Source organism: Suricata suricatta, chromosome 8 (assembly GCF_006229205.1).
Source record: "Suricata suricatta isolate VVHF042 chromosome 8, meerkat_22Aug2017_6uvM2_HiC, whole genome shotgun sequence".
NCBI classification, from domain to species: Eukaryota; Metazoa; Chordata; class Mammalia; order Carnivora; family Herpestidae; genus Suricata; species Suricata suricatta.
Genome location: NC_043707.1, coordinates 34,584,519 through 34,604,718, shown reverse-complemented (window position 1 = coordinate 34,604,718; position 20,200 = coordinate 34,584,519). Strand labels below are relative to the sequence as shown.

At 55.1% G+C, this 20,200-nt stretch overlaps 1 protein-coding gene and 1 long non-coding RNA gene across 6 annotated transcripts in view; both read left to right on the top strand.

Moving 5' to 3' along the window:
* Positions 1-2,337: 2,337 nt before the first annotated feature.
* Positions 2,338-5,688, top strand: LOC115299383. 2 transcript variants are annotated; one of them, XR_003912158.1, is made up of 5 exons: positions 2,338-2,716; positions 3,107-3,164; positions 3,349-3,553; positions 4,043-4,328; positions 5,589-5,688. It is a non-coding gene; the product is annotated as an uncharacterized LOC115299383 (long non-coding RNA). The 2 variants fall into 2 exon arrangements; XR_003912157.1 differs by lacking the exon at positions 3,107-3,164.
* Positions 5,689-8,626: 2,938 nt separating this feature from the next.
* SLC29A4 (solute carrier family 29 member 4) overlaps positions 8,627-20,200 on the top strand; it is a 28,787-nt gene continuing 17,213 nt past the window's right edge. For 2 of the 4 annotated variants that reach the window (XR_003912237.1, XM_029948952.1), the window contains exon 1: positions 8,627-8,729. The gene's annotated coding sequence lies outside the window, so the exon portion shown is untranslated. The remainder of the gene's footprint in view (positions 8,730-20,200) is intronic. The other 2 variants (XM_029948951.1, XM_029948949.1) reach the window with 2 other exon arrangements.

Genomic DNA, 20,200 nt, shown 5'->3' with positions numbered 1-20,200 from the left:
TGCCGTGGAAGATCCTCAGGCTGGAGGCACAGCCGGAACTCGGCACTGGTGTCTCACAGCGAGCGCCAGAGATGCTCACTAGCTACAAGTCTGGAACATTCGCAGGCCGGGTATAGGGCTCTCCGGAATCCTGGGCGTTCAGCCCACAGAGCACAGTTTGGAGCAAACCACTCCTCTACCTGAGGACCCTTGACTCCTGGGACCCCCCTGTGCCCTCACGTCTGGGCTCAGGGCGTCCGTGACCAGCGGGTGAGGCTTGGCCACTCTTTGTGGCTGGCGGTTTGGAGTCACACGCTGCTGCTGGAAGGCTCACCCTGCAGCTTCTCAGCTCTCGGAGCCTCCGGACCCGTTTGCTCCAACCTGACAACACTGTGATCCTTCCAGGGCTCGGAGATGCGACCGGGGACCAGCCTCTGTCCCCCCAGGCTGGCGCTCCTCGGGGAGACAGACAAAACATGTGAACCTGTGCTCAGGGCCTGCTTTGAGGTTAGCAGGTGACATCAGGGGACACCCCATGAGGAGCTGCAGGTGACAGGACTTTGACGGCCTAGAAGCAGGTGAGCAGGCAGAGGCCAAGGTGCATACGGCTAGAGTGTTGGGGCCACCCGGGGATCGGGAGGAGCTGCAGAGGCTGGCCCTGCTGAACTGTGCCCCTGGGACGGGTAGCCTGAGTCCCACTCAAGAGCAGTGAGACCCACCACATGCCAGGTCCCTGGCCCAGCAGGCAGGGGGTGCCCTGCGGGCCTGCCCAGGGGAGCCCTGGCCTTTACGTCCCCTCTGGATGGTTTCTCCCATTTTGTAAGAAACCCGCGGCTTAGAGAGGTTGACGAATGTGACCAAAGACACACAGCAGAGTAAAGTTTGCATCCAGGCCCACCTTGACACCGGCATGGAGAGACTAGTCAGCACAGAGAGAGTGTGTGTGTGTGTGTCACTGTGTGTACCTCTGGGTTCACCTGTGTCTGTGTCATTGTGTCTGTGTCTGTCTCTGTGTGTGAGCATCACTGTGTGTATCTCTGTGGATTCACCTGTGTGTGTGTCAGTGTGTGTCTGTGTCACTGTGTGTGGTGTGTGTGTGTGGTGTATGTATGTCGCCATGTGCAGCCTCTCAAGCTGAAGATTGTGTTTTCAAGTGAAATGCAGGCCGAGTGAACGGATGACACTCCCCGCTTGTAAATGTCCTTGAGGAGGCAAAGGACACAGGCTACAGGGGAGAGAGGGGAGGGGGCCCGGCCGCTGGAGGAGCCAGACAGGGCCCAGCGGCAGGGATGAAGTCACGCACCCCCCCACCTCCCCGTCCCACCCCATCCCCGTGGGGCCCAAGAGGAGCGTCCCCAGCCCTGCGGCAACCTGACCGCAGCTCTGGAGAAAGCAGCCATTGGGAGGGTTTGTGGTGATAAAAATACAAACTCAGTTGCTTACAAAAATCACTCGCAGCCTGAACACGCTCGTCCCTTGTTGTCATGGAGTTGACAATAGTGATAAGGATCAAAGGGCCCAGAATAGACTCGAGGGGCTGGATCTCACTTCACTCTTAGAATCATCTTTCCTTTAAATTTCTGCCTCTCTCCTCCTAAAGAACATTCTAGATGCTCTAGTGTGCCATGCCCCATCATTTTGAATGCCACGTCCTCTGCTGCCCTGGAACAGCACCCCCTTCCTGGGATGAGCTCCCCTCTCCTGCCATGCAGAGACCCTCCGTGCCCGCAGGTGGCCATGTGACCCATGCCTGGCCAATCAGAATTCTTCCCACGGGGATGGAAAGAGAAGGATCAGGCCCTCTTGGGAGGTGGTAGTGGGGACTGTGAGCTAGGAGCCGGGGGTGACCAGAGACAGAGACCAAAGGCCCCCTCTGCAGCCTGGTGTCTGGCCCCAGCGCCCCTGAGCCCCTGCCTCACCCTGGCTGGGGCCCCAGCGGGGTTTCGTGAACTGCGGCCCCTGCAGTCTCCAAGTCCTCATCTAGCCCCTGGGCTCACCCACCGCACACTCCCCACCCCCACCTGGTGTGGCTGGAGGTGAGGACAGTCCCTTCCACGGACAGGCCACCTGCCTCCCTGCAGCTTGACGTGTCTGAGCTTAAACATCACTTCCTCGGCAGCCTGCCCTGGCCGCCGGCTACCTGAAGCCCTGATATTCTCTATCCGGCCCCTCATGTACCTGCCCCCCCATTACTGCAGGTGACCCATATGTCTGAGTCAGGACCCTTTTCAGAAACCCAGTCCAAACATATGGCCCACATTCCTGGGGCCAGACCAGGGCGGGGCGTCGGAGAAGATGTCACTGGGCCTCTGTGACCCCTCCCTCCACCAGCTCCACCCTTGGAGCTAGGGTTGCGATGGTCACAAATGCAGGGGGCACCACCTTTGTGGCTTCACGGGCCCCCAGCCAGAGAGTCCCCTCCCAGACATGGCCTTCTTGCCAGATCCGCAAGGCGCACGTGGCTGGAACTGATCTCTGCAGAAGGGTGGCCAGTGGCATGGTGGGGGGATCCCTCCGGCAGAAAGAAAGGCCCGGAGCCCTGACTCCTGCCCCCCGGGGCCACCTTCTTATATGGACTCCCAGCCAGGAAGCACCTGGCTCTGCATCCGGGGAGCCAAGAAGAAAGCTGGCCTGGAGCTTTGGTCTGGAGCCGCTGGCACCGAAGGGACACAGGGAGCAGGTGCCTAGAAGAGAATCCCAGGCCAGACCCCAAGGAAGCCTCTGGGACAACGCTCAGGTGAGGCGGGAGGAACGAGAGGGGTCCTGGGAGCAGATCCAGAGGACCCTCCAGGAGGGAGCACAGGGTAGGGTGGGGGCCTGGGGGAGGGGACGGGGGTGGGAGGGTCCTCTGGCACTTGGAAAGCTGAGATGGGGAAGCCGTCAGGCCCCTCACAGTCTTTGGCTAAAAAGGCACAGTTAGGTGTGAGGGGTGCTAACCCGCAGGCCCCAGAGGCCGCGAGCCCCCGTGTTTGAGCCTTCCTGGGACAGGGACAGCTCCTTGGGGACAGGACTTTGCAAACCAGGCAGGCGTCGCCCCTGTGACATCCTGGGGGCTGAGGACGGGGTGGGAGCTCTTGCCTGTATATCAGCAACACCCTCGAATCTTCCCCGTCTCTGGGATCTGCAGGAAAGTCTTGGAGATCCCAGAGGTGAACCTGGGCTGAGGGCCGAGTTCTTTTGTCCCTGTGAGTATCTGTTACACCGTAAAACCCAAACCTGGCCTGTGCGCATTTCATACAGCAACGCACAGCAACGCACATCCTACATGTCCCCCCAAACGTTACATTGTGTGTTTCACTGACTACAGTCTTTACTTCTAGTAACTTCATTTCTCCCTGTTTTCTTTCTCACCACCCCCCTTTCTCCCAGCCGGGTCCCCCCTTGGGGGTCAGAGGCCGTCTGTGAACCCTTAGCTGCTCTGCCCAGGCAGGCCTGTGTGACCACCCCATGGACGGGACGAGGGTGCAGTGAGAGTGTCGGGAAAGGCCGTGGGGTCTCTTGGGAAAACTGCTCCGGGAGCCGTGAGTTGTCGTGTCCCCACGTCCCGTGGCCACTGCAACAAACCCACAGCCAGGTGACTCGAAGCATCATCATGTGGGCTGCATTGTGACCCCAAAATGAACACTATGTTCCGAATCCCCAGTGTCTCAAAATGTGACTGTTTGGAGACAGGGTCTTTAAAGGGGTAATTACAGTACAATGAGGTCATGAGGGTGGGCGCCAATCCAAGAGGCCTGGGGTCCTTGTAAGAGAAGATTTCAGGTCATGGGGACGACCACATGGGGACAGGGTAGAAGACGGCCCTGCCCACACCTTGATCTTGGCTCCCTCTATAGGAGCGGGGTAGCGGGGGTCTGTCCCGGCCGCCCCCCCCACCCTGCCTTCTGATGAATGCTAGCCACTCCAGGCATTCCTTGACTTGTAGACACATGTCCCCTGTCTTGGCCTCCATTGTCACATGGTATGTTCATGTCTAGATCTCCCGCTTCTCAAGACACAGGTCATTGGATTAGGACCCTCTTTAATCCACTTGGACCTCCTCTGAACAAGGCCATGTTCACAGGTATTGGGGCTTCGGCCTTTGGACACGACTGAAGCCACAACCTGTGGCCACGCACAGAGTCCGGCTCCTGTGAGGCCACCACGTGGAGAAGAGGAATGTGCAGGAGAAGCCATGGCTGCTCATCTGCGACACCTTGAGTCTTGTCCCAGACAGCAGGCGGACACGGGAAGAGCCACCATCCGCATGTGACTGTGTTTGAGACGCAGCGTGAGAACCGCCCTGCTGAGCCCAATTCACTTCCAGACCCATAAGCAGAATGAGCGGCTGCCGTTGCTAGAACCATCAGGTTTTTGGGTTTTTTTTAATATTTATTTATTTTTGAGAGGGACAGACAGACTGAGCGTGAGCGCGGGAGGGGCAGAGAACGAGGGAGACGCAGAATCTGAAGCAGGCTCCGGGCCCTGAGCTGTCAGCAGGGTTCAGACCCTCAAACCGTGAGATCATGACCTGAGCCGAAGCTGGACGCTTAACCAGCTGAGCTCCCAGGCGCCTCTCGAACCATCGGTGTTGGGGGCAGCTTGTTACACGGCACTGCGTGAGTGCACGACCACCCCACTTTGCACAAAGGCTACCGTGCATTGCGTTCCCACCCGCCGAGTCTGGGCCCCACTTCCCCTCCTCCTCAGCCTCGACATCGACTGGGTGTTATCACCTTCAACTTTTTTTTTTTTTAGGTTTATTTATTTATTTTGGGAGAGAGCAAGAATGTGCAGGGGACAGGCAGAGAGAGAGAGGGAGAGAGAGAGCCGGGACTTCCATTCACCAAACCCAACCAGGAGCCAGAGGCAGAGACCACACACAGGACCGCCTCCCTGGGCGCAGAGCAGACAGGAGGGGCCCAAAGGGCAAACCCAGGAGGATGTCCCGTGAAGTCTGACGGCAAACCCACCAGGGTTGTCCTGTCAGTGGCAGCTGAGATATCTGGGCATCTAGAGCTGGAAGATACACCCCTTGAGGCTCTTAGTCTTCGGGAGGAAGGGGGGCGGCCCACTGAAGATCTGATAAAGGCCAGGGGTTCCTCCTCCCCGTTCCCCCAGCTCCCACCTCCTCCAGTTCCAAGCAGCACAAACCATTGACAAAGCTTTCTGCCAGGAAGGGAAGTTACCATCTCATAGAGCAGGCGTCAGGTAAGGGTAGATCCAAGGTCACAATGCTGCCAGGGCTTTGCCCCTCTCTCCATCTCTCCATCCTGCTTGTCATCTTGATACATCAGTGCTGGGCTTGGCTATACCAGCTTGATCTTCTCTCCCCAAGTGAGGAGGCCTTGGGGAAGAAACCCACCAGCTACATGCAGCAGACGTTCTGAGGAAGGTTCTGGGGGAGGTGGGGAGGAGGCATGAGCCACACGTCCATCCCTGACCAACCCCTGTGTTCCCGTGGACCCCGTCTCCTGGCTGGCCTCTTGCTTCATGACGGACACTCCCACCTCCCCCGTGGGATGAGGAAGATTTTTCAAACCAACGCGATTTGTGTGACCACGGTCCACCCCCTTGGACACTTGACAGTTCAGGAACCTCTGGCCACTACCAACCGCTTTCCTTTCCAGAACAGAGCCATCGGTCAAGGTCACCCAGTGACTCGAGAACAAAGCTGCTGGGGCTTTCTCTTAGAGAGCCTGAAGCCTATTAAATCCTTAAATGGCATTATCAGGGGACATTCACTGAGTTTCTATAATCCTCTGTGGGGATTAGGAAAACGCAGCCAAGCTAAGCTCCTTCCACGGGGCGGAGCAGCCGCCGCCACCAGCACCGTGCCTCTCGGAGGAGGTGGCAGCAGACCCCGGAGGGCAGACGGCAGCCCCTTGGGCAAAAGCGCTTGGGCCTCAAGTCCCTCCCCCGCCTCATGTCACTGCAGCCCCTGATTATAATGCCCACAAACACTGGTGTCAGCTCACAGCTCAGAAAGGCTTCCAAGGCCGCGGGCGGGGTGTCTGGGCGGACGAAACCACGTGAATGAAGGAGTCGCATGTGGGCTTTGGGGTCAGCCCTACCCCTAAATTTGTGGGGCCTGGGGCAAGGTTCAAATGGCTAGAGGCCCTTTGGGGGGTCAAATGGCCTGGGGACATCAGGAGAGAAGTCCCCAGAAGACCCCCAGAAGGGGGTCAGGGCTGCTCCGACAGAACCAAGCAGGGCTCCAGGCAGCTGTCTGGCTGGCTGGATCTGGGGAGGATCGGTGATGCAGACGGAGCTGGCCAGCCCCGCAGGCCCCTCACAGCCTGGTGCGGTACCTTGAGAGGACTGGGTGCGGCGGGCACGGTGGCAGCTCTGTGCTGGGAGACAGGGCTCTGGGTGCCACGGGTCGAGAGAGGAGGGGGCCCGGACGTGCCGAGCGGCCAAGGATCCATGACACACAGGCGTCCTCAGGCTGGAGTCCAGGGCACGGACTGTCTGGGATTGCCCCCCTCCATGTGCAGCAGGGGTGAGGAGAAGCGGCAGCTTGCAGGGAGTGGCCTTAGCAGCCGGCTCTTGTGCAGGGAAAGGCCTGTTTGAAGTACTGACTGTTTTCCATGGTGTAAATATTCCCACCACAGCCAATGTCAAGACACCGACGGGACAGCAGGGAACAGAGTTGGGAAGAGAAATGCCGTAGCATGTCACCAGGCACCACCTGGATGGAGTAGGCACAGACAACCTGAGAGCAGACGTAACAGGAATCAAGGACCGATGAGTTTTATCTTTTTGTTTTTGGCTTTTTCTTTTTTTTTTTTTCTTTTTAAATTATTTGAATGGTTTAAAAATTTTTTTTAATGTTTTATTTATTTTTGAGAGAGACAGAGACAGCGTGAGCAGGGGAGGGTCAGAGAGAGAGGGAGACACAGAATCTGAAGCAGGCTCTAGGCTCTGAGCTGTCAGCACAGAGCCTGACGCAGGACTCAAACCCACGAACTGCGAGATCATGTCCTGAGCCAAAGCCGGACGCTTAACTGACTGAGCCACCCAAGCGCCCCAAATGTTTATTTTTGAGAAAGAGAGAGCAGGGGAGGGGCAGAAAGAGTGGGAGACACAAAATCCAAAGCAGGCTCCAGGCCTGAGGGGTCAGCACAGAGCCTGACGTGGGGCTTGAACTCACCAACTATGAGATCATGACCTGAGCTGAAGACGTCCGTTTAACTGACAGAGCCACCCTGGCGCCTCATGTAATAAGTTATTTTTTTCTTTATTTTGAGAATGAGAGAGAGAGAGAGAGCACAGAGGAGAGGCAGAGAGAGGGTGAGAGAGAGAGAGAATCCCAAGCAGGCTTGCATGTTCATTTAAGTTTTAATAACACATGTTCATTTAAGCTTTAATAACAGCTGAGTTTCCATCTTGCAGAATTTCCTCAGAATGTAACAATCCATTCCCCAGAGGCAGCTCTGTCCTCTGGCCTAGCACTGAGAAGGCAAAGCTGAGGCATCTAGAACGTTCCCTCGTTAAATCCCACGGGGTGGAGGGAGATGAGGACAGGTCCCAGTGCCCCCCCAAGGGCCACATCCAGCCCCCTTCCCAGCCTGAGGGACAGCCTGCCCCCCAGATGCCGACCGCACCGCAGACGCCCTGGTGGCGGGCATGCCGAGGGTTTGTCCCTTCCACCAGGCAGCCTGCAGGAGGCGGCCTGGACGCTCCAGCCTCACCCAGGAGCCCTGCATACCTGGCGTGGGCCCCGAAGGATCGATTGTCACCAACTGGCAAGACGCCCTGGACACTTGATTGTTGATCCTGCTGATGGCAGCTAATAGTCGCCAGGCACGGATTCAGCGCCCGGGGGCTTGGCAGTCGTCATATGCTATTAATGTAATTAGTGGCGATCCCGTGACACATTGTGACCCCATTTTTATGGATGAGACAAGCCAGCTTATTCGGCAGTCACACAGCCCAGAGGCAGAGGCTCAGGTGCGACTCAGGTTTGCCGTTGGCTCGAATCCCGGCCTTCCTCCTCTCTCAAGTGGAGGAAAGGACCAGGCAAGGTGAGGCGGGGACCTTGAAGGAGGGGACTTGAGGCGGGGACCAAAGGGTGTGGGCTAGGTGTGGCTGTCCTTTGTCCCGTCTCTGAAATCTTCCGCCAGCGATGTCCCCGCGCACGTGGACCCCAGATTGCTCACACAGACATTCTCCTCGATAGATGTGTCCGGCCACGGAGGGGGTGCATCTTGGTTTACCTTCCCATGGCCTACATTTCTGGGCTGGCGGCGCATCATTTTATATCCAGAGGAAACAATAAAGCTATTTTCAGCCTGGGAACAAAACAAATCCAGTGGCAACTAAAACCTCAAAGACGCGTGCTGGCAGCCGTCCTCCTCGGGGAGGGGCCTCGTCCACACCGCAGCGGGGGGGGGTGTAGGAGGAGAAGGGAGGCAGGCAGGGAGCCTTCTGGAGCCGCAGCCTCTCAGCTTTACTGATGCCGACACTGAGGTCCAGAGAGGGTGAGCTCCCTGTCCTGGGACAAACAGCCTGCTGGTACTGGGTAGCTCTCTGCACAGCTCCGCCGGGCGCTCCGGCTCCCAAGACTGTTCCAGTGTTTGCTCAGCACTCGGGAACAGATGGCTCCAGTTCCCACCCACGGAAGCCAAACATTTTCCCTGGTTACCCTGCTAATTTGCTCACAAGCCTCCTCTTGTAAATAGAGAGTACAAAGCCTCCGGTGAACGGTGTGTCTGACCAGCAATTTCTAGCTGCACGGAAAGGCTTTTGACTGAGCGAGGCCGCCCCAGGTAAGGCCCAGGTGTGGCTCAGGTGTGGCCAGCAGCCTTGGCCGCGGGCAGGGTACCGGCTCCCGTCCCGTCCTGTCCCTCCCTCAGAGGCTGGCTGGGGGAGCTGGGGCCAGCCTCTGGGGCTCTCTGGCATCCTCCCATCTGTGAAATGGGCGTGCTGATTCCAGAGCAGGCCGTGAGACATTGTACAGGTGCTCTGGGCACAGGGATGTCGACGAGGCTCTGGTCACCTTCATCTGGTGACCCTGGGCTGGCATCACTCTGCCCCCCACCTGACAGTAGTCCTCCCTTCCCTTACGGAGCCCTCCGCCAGACCCAGCCTCGCCCCGAGACCCGGGGGGAGCTAACTCCTCAAGATGCTTAGCTGTGCGATCCCGGACAAGTGCCTTCACGTCTCTGGGCCTCACCTCCGTCTGTAAATCAGGCTGTGGTCGTGGTAAGGATCCAATGATGCCCAATAACCCAGTGAGTGATCAGGGACAACCCTACCTCGCCAAAGTCAGGGGAGGCTCCCTGGAGGAGGGGACTTGTGGGCCCGGAGCCTTTGGGGACAGAGGAATAGAAGTTGGAAGGCTAGTGGGGCATGTGTGTGGACACTCGGGCCCTGCAGGTGGCAGGAACCACGTGGATGAAAGATCGGGACTGAGTCGACTCACTTTGGGGGAGGGGAAGCCACAGGAGGCTGGGTGCAGCTGGTGTGTCGTGGAGGTTGTGCAGGATCTAGATGACAGGGGACAGAAAGGTCTGGAACCAGTGGGGATGGGGGCGTCAGGGGTGCTCCCAGCAGGTCCTGGGCTCCCTCCCAGCCTTATCCAGAGGCAGTCGTAATAAAGAGCCCTTCTTGCGGAAAGCTCCTGGAGCCCTGCCACGCCGCAGCGGCCCTGGGAGCCTTTGTTCCACCTGCTGGCTGGCCTGGGCGCCCCGAGTGGAGGGGACCCCGTCCGGGAAGCCTGGCCCCGGGCCACTCATCAATCGCGAGGTCTAAGGGTGTGGGGTTCCGGGGCGTGGCATAACCCACAGCAGAGGAGGGTGGCCAAGGAGGGATGCACGTGGGACTGGGCCACGCCCTCCAGCTCCTCTTAGCCTCGGCCGCCCCTCCCCATCACTGTGTGCATTTGGGGGGAGCTGGGGCGCATAGCGTTACCCCAGCTCCGGCCTGCTCAGAACCGTGTGGGCAGCAACGAATGCAGGCTTGGCCTGTTGGTTTGATTTGCCTCCTTTTATTTCCCCAGTCGGGGTGAGGGCGGGCATCTGTCGTCATCTCCGAGTTTGACGTTGATGGCAGTGCTTGGAGGAAGGCAGGCGGGCGGGTGCAGAGACGGGGTTGACCCTGTGTCCGGGGCGGGGGGGGGGGGGGGGGGGGGGGGGGGGGGGGGGGGGGGGGGGGGGGGCAGGCTGCACAAGGGGCTTCTCCTCTCTGCGCCTGGGCCGTTCCAGGGGCCTTTCTGTCCACAGTCAAACAGACTTGGTCTCTGGAACCTGTCCTAAGGTGGCTCAGTAATCGCCGTGTCCCAGGGTGGATGAATGTGACTGTGTGACTATGACCCACCGTCCCCAGGGGATTCCCTGCCCCCACCGCTTACCCGCTGGCTTCTTCATCCCTAAAAAAGGCTGGCCGGTGGGAGTGCCCCAGTCCCTGCAGGAATTAGAGGATGTGATGTAGACGAAGAATGTCCCCTGCACCAGGAAAGATACTGAGGAGTGGGGACCCCCATCTCTTGGTCGTGCCCAGCGTGTCTGGCCAGCTAGCCCTGGACAGCAGCCCACGTGACATCCCTCCCTCTGCCCCCAGAGGCTGCCTCTTCCTCCCTGGCCGCGTGTGCCCCTCCCTCCGCGTGTGCCCCTCCCTCCGCGTGTGTCCCAGGAGGGCCCCAAGCTTCGCTCTCTGTCTGGCTCTTGGCTGCAAGTATCGGTTGATGGGAAGATTCTAATGGGCTTTAAGTTAATAAGTTGGGAATAAATGAGGTCTGAGCTCTGTAGGAAGCAGATGGCGCGGACGCCGTGGCCCAAAACGGTCCCTCTGGAGCAGTGACGGTGGGGAAAGGGGGGCACCACCAGGCTCTCTTTATCTTTCTCTCTCCTCCAACGTTTTCTTAGGAAAATTTTCAGCATGAAGAAGATCCGGAGGAATTGTGCAGTGAACACCCATATGCTCACTGTCTGCATTTGCTCTGTTAGCTTTCTGGGACAGCTGCCCATCCCTTTGTCCCCCTTGCCAGCCACCAACCCATCGTGCTGTTTTTTATGCATTTGAAGTCGGTGGCAGATGTGGTAAACTTCACCCCTAAACATGCAGGTCATTAGCTAGAGGTCAGTGTTTGGTTTGGGTTTGGTTTTTTGTTTGTTTTTTAGGGGATTTTTTTTGTTTTGGGGGGTTTGTTTTGAGGGCGGGTCTTTTGCTTTTGTGTTTAGGCAAAAGTCACAAACAGCGACAAACAAATCTAAAGTGGGCACTTGCGGAGCACAGGTGCGCACACCTGCGGAAGCAGCCAGAGCTCCACCGAGATGGGGTCCTTGCTGCTCGTGCCCTGTGCCCTCGCCCTCCCCGAGCATGGTCCCCGTCTCAGTTACCTTAGGTCCATGCTGCTGAGTCTAGAACTTCGGATGAATGGAGACCAGTCCCTTTGGGGCCGGCCTTTCCTTCTGGGGGCAGCGCCCCCGTGATTCCTCATAGCTATTGGGGTATCAGTCTTGCGTTCCTTTTCATCGCTGTGTATTCTGCTGTGCGTGGAACCTGTCTGCTTACCATCTCCTGCCGTTGGATGGGTGCCCGGTTTTTACTCTTATGAATACAACTCTTAGGGGTCTTTTTGCGGACATTAAGTTAGTTTATGTATTTATTTGTTTTTCTTTTTTTTAATTTTTAAGGTTTATTTATTTATCTTGAGAGTGAGAAAGAGAAGGTGAGCAGGCAAGGCCCAGAGAGAGAATCCCCAGCAGGCTTCATGCTGTCAGCGAGGAGCCCAACACGGGGCTCACACTCATGAACCACGAGATCATGACCTGAGCTGAAGCCAGACACTCAACCGACTGAGCCACTCAGGTGCCCCATGGCTTCTAAGAATCGGGAAATGTACCCTCTCTCTGCCCGACCAGCTGGCCCCTCAAACTCTTACGTGCCTTGTCCCCTCGCCCAAACAGATGCCTCAAACACGTGTGTATATGTGGCTTTTACGCAAAGGAGTATAGTGTAATTGGACAAACGGGAATCCCACAAGGTTTTCAAAGGAATCCCATCAGCTTGGACTGAGCAGAGTGACCCAGACCCTCGCTGGTGGGGCCTGAGTGGCAGCAAGCCCACTGGGGCCCACTGCTCCCCTCAGCCGATCCCCAACTGTGGGCAAGTGGAAGGAAGCAGGTGGAAGAGGTCAGCCAGGTCAGAACACTTCGGGCTTTGGGTTTCGATCCCTGGTGGCACTGAGGAATCATGGGAGAGAGTTCGTAGAAGGATGCCTTTTTGAAAGCTCACTGTGTCCAGGACGGTGACTTCGAGGGCAGAGTGGCAAAAGCCAAGAGGCCAAGGAGGAGGCCCTGGGAGCCATCCTACTGAAAGATGCCTTTTTGGCGGGGGGAGGGAGCATCTGAGGCATTTACAACAGCCCTTGGAACTTGCCAGGCAAGGGCCCTGCTCACTCTGTCCACACAGCAGACCCCGCCACGGTCTCCCCCTGCACCAAACTGGAGGCACTCCCAGAGCCCCGGTGATGGTGATGGAGCAGGAGTGCTGCAAGTCCCTCCACAGCCTGTCACCTGCTCCCCTGATGCGGACTTCATTGGCTGCATTCTTCATCCTGGAAGACAGCTTTCCTCCAAGGGAGGGCTGCGAACAGGGTCGCCTTCCCCAGCCTGGCACTCGGCCCCCCAGCAGAGGCCCCCATGCCACTAAAGGGCGTGACACTTTTCTGGGCCTCACCCTGTCACACATATACCCAGTGAGGATGCTGACGCGTCCCAGGGGAGCTGGGAGACTTATGCCAAGGCATTCACCAGGCATCTGGGCGTCAGGCCCACATGGTGCATGCCATGCCTTTCCTCAAAGTGGGCGTGAGGTCGGCCTCAGGAGGTCTGTGAGGTTCGTGGGCAGGAGACCTGCGGCATGGTGTAAGGCAGGGTGCAGACATTTGTCACAAGGTTGCTGGGCACAGGACAGTGTAGCCCTCAGAGCCACAGCTAAAGTTGAGTCAGTGTATCTGTTATCCACGGCCACAATGGTGCCATGTAACAAACAGGCCGGTGGCACACAACAGGAGTGTCTGTGGCTTCTGCATGGTGGGTGGCTGGCTGGGTGGCTCTGCTGGCCCGGACCGACTTGCCTACAGGCTGTCGGGGGGTTCGGGCTGGCCTTGGCTGCATGCCTGTGCTTCCCATGGCTCCTGTCTCTCAGGAGACTGGCCTGGTGGTGCTGAGGCGTATTATATACAACCAGGGACCCCTCCTGGCCAGCGTGAGTTGCCTACACACGTGCAGAGAACCATGATGGGGACATCTGCTGGCTTTTCAGGGGAGACGGTGCATTGAAGATGGGACAGTGCATGCTGGCCTTTCCCCATGAGCAGGCATTTCAGGGGGCCGGGCTGTGGTGGGCCACAGCGGCGTTCCGTCACATCAGCCTTTACTGGTGTGTATCTGGGCCACCCCGCAGGCCTCAATTCTGGAACCCACTTCATCCCCCCCACCCTGCAGAGCCCACAGCTGGAGAGGCCCCCGAAGAGACTCCCGACCTGTGTGGGGATGGCTGGCCCATCTCAGCTCGGTGACCTCCTCAGATCACCTGTTCCTCCTGCCGCTGCCAACCCCTCGAGCCCCCACCACACAGCCCTGACCCCCCGCCCCAACCACACACACACACAACTACAAATCCGGCTCAGATCCTTTGGAGACTGGGCGACCTCAATCACACGCCCAGACCTTGGCCCTAATCTAAACCACACGGTGTCTCCCGTTATTCCAGACTAGTGGTCCTGCACCCCAAAATCCTCATATCACGTGGTGCTGTCAGGAGCCAGGGCATGGAGCCAGGGCATGCATAGGTGAGGCAGACCAGGTGTCTACCTCTGCACATAAACACGTTTTGTTGCTTTAAATTTTTTTAATGTTTATTTATTTTTGAGAGAGAGAGAGAGACAGAGTGTGTGCAAGGGAGGGTCAGAGAGAGAGGGAGACACAGAATCAGAAGCAGGCTCTGGGCTCTGAGTTGTCAGCACAGAGCCCAGTGCAGGGCTTGAACTCACAAGCCGTGAGATCATGACCTGAGCCGACGGACGATTAACTGACTGAGCCATGCATGCGCCCCTGCACATAAACATGCTGCATTTTCCATGATAAACATGTGTGCAGCAAAAAGCATTACAGATGACCGGGACTTGCTGTAGAAAAGGTGGAGACGCAGAGCGGAATATTCAGTGACGACTGCAGTTCAATGTTTTGCTACATTTCCTTATAATCATTTCTCTCTGTGGAGTGAATATACTGTGTGCATAATTGTGTGTCCTGCATGTGCCTCATAAAAAATTTAACTTTTGCAAAAGGCCACAGTAAAAATGTGTCCCTTCTCTGACCCCAGTCCCACAGACTCCTTTCTCCAGGGCAGTCATTGGTACCTGCCTATGGTGCATCCTTCCAGAACAGTCTATGGGCAGGTGAGCACACCCAGCTGTGCTCTGCCTTTTTTTTTTTTTAAAGTTTATTTATTTTTGAGAGAGAGAGAGACAGACAGACAGACAGAGCATGAGCAAGGGAGGGAGCGCAGAGAGAGAGCCATACACACAGAATCCTAAACAGGCTTCAGGCTCTGAGCCGCCAGCACAGAGCCGAATGCAGGGCTCGAACCTTTGAACCACAAGATCATGACCTGAGCCTAAGTCAGATACAACTGACTGAGACACCCACACTCCCCCTATGCCCTCCCTTTTCAACTTAACGGTTTCATACTCTGTACACTGTATTAGTCAGAGTCTCCTGAGAAACAGAACCAATAGGATGTGTGTGTGTGTGTGTGTGTGTGTGTGTGTGTGTGTGTGTGTGTGTTTGTGTAGGGATTTAGTTTAAGGAATTGACTCACACAATTATGGAGGCTGGCAAGCCCAAAATCTGCAGGGTGGATTGGCTCGCTGGAGACTCAGGAAGAGCTGATGTTGTGGCTGAAGTCCAAAGGCTGTATGCTGGCAGAATTCCCTCCTGCTCAGGGCTGATCAGCTTTCTGCTGTATTCGACTCCTCACCTGATTTGGTGAGGCCCACCTACATTTACAGAGGGCAATCTACTTGACCAAAGTCCACCCATTTAAGTGTAAACGTCATTCAGAAACACTCTCACAGAAATATACAGAATAATGTTTGACCAACACCTGGGCACCATGGGGCAGCCAAGTTGGTGTATACAATTAGCCATCATATCTTTTGGCCTTTTTAAAAAAACATTTATTTATTTTTGAGAGATAGAGTATGAGCAGAGCAGAGGCAGAGAGAGAGGGAGACACAGAATCCAAAGCAGGCTCCAGGCTTGTCAGCACAAGCTGGACACGGGGCTCCACTCATGGACTGTGAGATCATGACCTGAGCTTGAAGTTGGATGCTCAACCGACTGAGCCACCCAGAGCGCCCCCCCTTTTTTAAATAGCCTCTCATTACAGCTTTAATCTGTATTTCTCTTAGTAGGTGTAGATTTGGTCTATTTTTCGTATGTTGAAACCAGGGTCGTTTTGTTTTTTCTTCTGTAAATTGTCAGCTCGTGTACTTTGTTCATCTTTTCTATTGGTTGTTTGATCTCCTCCGCTTTGATTTGCAGGTGCTTTTTCTATGTTAAGGAAGTAAAAGCTGTCATATGTCTTGCAAATATTTTCCCCACTTTGACATTTGCCTTTTCCACTTTTTTATAGTGGGTTTTTCCACACACACTTTTTATATTTTTAATGACTTCATCAAAGGTAGTGGTCTTTTCATGAATGGCTTCTGAGTTTTGGGTCTTACTTAGAACACTCAACACTCTTCCTGTAAGATGATTAAAAACAAAAATCTAGATTTTTTTCTTGTTATGCTGGTGATGGTGGAGGCTTGGTTTTAGTCTGGGTACAAGGCCTGAAGGAGGAATCCAATTTTATTTTTGTTTTATTTTGTTTTCAGATTGCCTCCCCCACCCCCCCCACCCCCGTACGAACAACACTTGTCCAATAATCTGTCTTTCTCTGATCAACATGATAGGCTACCTGCGTCAGTGCATACATTTGGGTGACTTCCGGACCACATGCTGTCCCCACGATTGGTCCATCTCAGCAAAGTCTAGCCCACACCGCTCTCGGTCCAAAAGCTTAGTTTTAGCCTCAGTATCTGGCAAGTCTGTCTCCACCCTTTCCTCTTTCTTGGTCTTTTCCGGGATCATTCTCGCAAACACATTTGCCTGTATGAATTACAGCATCCGTTTATCTAATTCCAAAGGAAGGACATCTTGCTGTTATTTTTACTGGGATGATGTGAGATCAGAGGATTGATTTAGAGAAATGACATCTTGGTCACACTTTTAGTCCCCCTGCCGAGGAACGGGGTGGCCTTTCTGTTTATCTTCCTCTGGGGCCCTTGCAAAGGCTTTCTTTCTTTTCTTTTTTTCTTCTTTTATGTCCCTTTACAAGTTTTTTGTGTAGGTGTTGAACATTTCTACTTAAGATTATACCAAAGGAGCCCCTTGATGGCTCAGTCGGTTAAGCATCTGACTTCAGCTCAGGTCATGATCTCACGCACGGTTCATGGGTTTGAGCCCCGCATTGGGGTCTGTGCTGACAGCTCAGAGCCTGGAGCTACTTCGGATTCTGTGTCTCCCTCTCTCTCTGACCCTCCCCCTGTACGTGCTCTCTCTCAAGAATAAATAAACATTTAAAAACATTTTTTTAAATTAAGAGATGCTGGATGGCTCAATCAGTTAAGCATCCGACTTCAGCTCAGGTCATGATCACGGCTCATGAGTTCAAGCCCCACGTGGGGCCCGGGCCTGACAGCTCAGAACCTAGAGCCTGCCTCTGATTCTCTGTCTCCCTCTCTCTGTCCCTCCTTCGCTTGTGCTCTCTCTCTCTCAAAAAATAAATAATAAACATTAATAATTTAAAAAATAAAGACATGTGCCTTCAACTTGCCATCTACATAAAAATCCACTGATTCCTATTTTACTAAAGTGTGTAAGTAATTGGGAATAGAAGGTGCATTTTACCAAATGCCAACCAAATGTTGTGTAGTACCCATTTTATTTATTTATTTTTAATTTTGTATTTATCTCTTTTAAGCACACAAGCAGGGGAGGGGCAGAGAGAGGGAGGAAGAAAGAATCCCAAGCAGGCTTGAGCCCACAAACCGTGAGATCACGACTTGAGCCAAAATCAAGAGTTGGACACCCAACCAACCGAGCCAACCACGTGCCCCTATTTTACCCATTTTCGTATCTGTATCAATGACCAGGTTTTTTTCTTCAACCTGTTCCTACAACCCATGATACAAGTAACATGATTTCCGTCAGACGGACCCTGCACTTTCCTGCTGATTTCTACGTGCTTCTGGATTTTGTCAGTTACTATTTTATTGAGGATTTTATACTGATATTCAGAGGTGAGACTGATCTTAGAGAAATCTGTCAGGTTTAGGAAGCTCTTTCTTTTTTTCCTGTGCTCTGGAATCGTAAAGTTGATCTGTGGCTCCCTTTTCTTTAAAAGTTCAATAAAATTCTGAAATTCTGTGTAACTGCCCAAGGGAGCCTGGGGTTTTGAGCGCAGGGGATGACATTGCTCTTTAACAGGATCCGTCGGGGCACCTGCGGGGCTCAGTCTGTTATGTGTCCAACTTCAGCTTAGGTCACGATCTCATAATTCATGAGTTCAAGCCACACATCGGGGTCTATGCTGGTAGCCTGGAGTCTGCTTCCGATTCTGTGTTCCCCCGCCCCCATTCCTCCCCCACTCATGTTCTGTCTCTCTCTCTCTCTCTCTCTCTCAAAAATAAATAAACCATTAAAAAAAAAACCCAGGCACCCTCTATTTGCTGTCAAAGGTTTATTCTATTTAGATTCCTTTCTCTTCTGACAGCAGGTCATCTGCTCATTTATAGGTTCCCAGAAAATCACTTTACCCATTTTTGCTTGTGTTTTGTTTCTTTTTTAATTTCGGGGCCTCCATGTGAAGTGTCTTTGGTATTCCTTCCCGTTTCCTGTTTCTGTGTCAGGTACCACCTTGACCCTGGCGGCTCTATGGCATTGGGGACCCCAGAACCATACTGCCTCATAGGGACAGCATCTTTCTGTGTGGTTACGTGGTCCTCCACTGGCTTTCCTGAGCTTTTCAAGTGTGACAGTTGCCCCACGGCGTTGTCTGTCCCCCACCGTGATGAATCTTCCTTCTCCACAGAACTGGGCTCTTTACAATGTTTGGCTGTTACAAGGCACATGTTCCTACACAAAGCCTTTTCTGTATTTAGAATGATTTCCTTGGGCTAGGTTTTCTGAATCGAAGGGTAAGCACGTTTTTTAGGACAATTTACTTTCCGGAAGGGATTGTTCTAGTTTGCACTCCCACCAGCCTGGGAGGATTTTAAAAACCTAGGTCCCCTCCTGCTTTTTCCTCCAACCAGGGCCCCCCCCACCTGCCCACTGCTGACAATAGCCCCCTGCCAGGCTGGTTTCTCCCCGACTTCACCTCCCACCTCCCACCAGAAGGTTCCTCCTCCCCTGTTCCCCCTACACTGACCTTCTTTCTGGCTCCAGGACTTTGCTCTTCCCTCTGTCCAAACACCCTTACCCCAAACCTCCCCACATAGGCTCCTTCCCATCACCCAGTTCAGGCGTCACCTTCTCAAAATGGCTCGCCCTGCCCACCCCATCCCCACGGTGACACACTATTCCATCCTTCTGTCCTATTGTCTCACAGGCATTGGATGCTTCCTGAAGTGACTGCTTGTTTGCTGGGGACTGACACCCCACAGGGACAAGGGACCCCGATGTGTCCTCTGTATCTATAACAGTGTCTCACACACACTGAGTATTCTTTTTTAAGTTTATTTTTTAATTTTGAGAGAGATAGCAGGGGAGGGGCAGAGAGAGAGGGAGAGAGAGAGAATGCCAGGCTGATAGCACAGAGCCTGACACGGGGCTCAAACTCATGAACTGTGAGATCATGATCGGAGCTGAAACCAAGAGCTGGACACTTAGCTGACTGAGCCACCCAGGTGCCCCCCCTAATAATTTTTATTTCCCCCCAGAAGAGCCCGGCCTGGGTTCCTGCACAAGCCATTTCACAGCTCCAGACCCGTGGGAAGCATGAGGCTCATTTACTTTACCATCAGTTTCTTAGAGCAAATGGCCATCTCCCTGGTCCCAGCGGCACCTGGCTAAGGGCAGGGGGTCGCCCCGCCCCGAGTGCACACCAGACGCCTCCCCTGCACCCATTCACTTCACTCAGTGCAACCTTATTCTCCACTCAACTCAGTCCACCCTTCAGACAAATATTTGGCTCATACTGTATGCCATGCACCCTGCTGGGTGCTGAGGATCCAAACAGGGCCTTACTCCCAAGGGGCGGGGGATGGACAAGGCTTTGAGGAGAGGTGCCAACCACAGTAGGGGCTAACCTGTCTCTCTGTTCCTTCCTGTTTGATGGCAGAGCTGGGTCTTGGGGCAGGAAGAGGAGCAGCCTGGCTGGTGGGAAGGGGCAGGAGGCATCCGGGTGGGGGCCTGTCTGGTGTGTCTTCTGATCCCATCCTAGTAGCTGGCTCCTGGGTGGGCAGGGGGCTCACCTAATTCCCAGGGACACGGATTCCAGCCCTGGAGAAACCCGGGATATGTCCACTGCCTACCTGGCAGCAGGGCCCTTTTCCCTGCACGGATCCCACCCCCTCCGCCCCGCCCACCCATCACTGGCTCATTTCCTGTGCCAGAGCCCCAAGGGGCTCCTCTCTGTCAAGTCCCCTGAGGTTCCAGTCTCTCTCAAAACCATGTTACAGAAGAAGAAACCGAGGCTCCGACAGAGGCACAGGAGCTGGGGCCCTCGGCCCTGACAGAGGGTTATAACTCCATCTTACCTAGTCAGGGTCTGATCCCAAGCTGCGGGGAGAGACCCGACAGACGCGGGGGACCCAGCGAGAGGGCAACACCGAGGGCAGCGGCAGTCCTTAGGCCTCACACAGACTCCTACTCATCCCTCAAAACTTTGAGCCCGGCCACCCGCGTGACCTGTCCCACCCTCTGACCTGTGCACCTCAGGCCTGCCCCCCAGCTGATCTAGGGCAGAGGAGAGGGGAAGGGGGTTAGTGAGCCTGGCCAATCACGCGGGGCGGTGGGCATGGAGGTGACGGACTTGAGCAGCCTCAGGTTTCCCCCCTCACCTGGGGTGACCCGGCGCCACAACGCCCCTCCCCGGGGTGTCGGAGGAGAAGATCTCAGCGTCGGCCCCGCCCCCACCTCTGCGGGCGCCAGAGGTTGGGGAGGGCGGGGGCGGGGCTCCG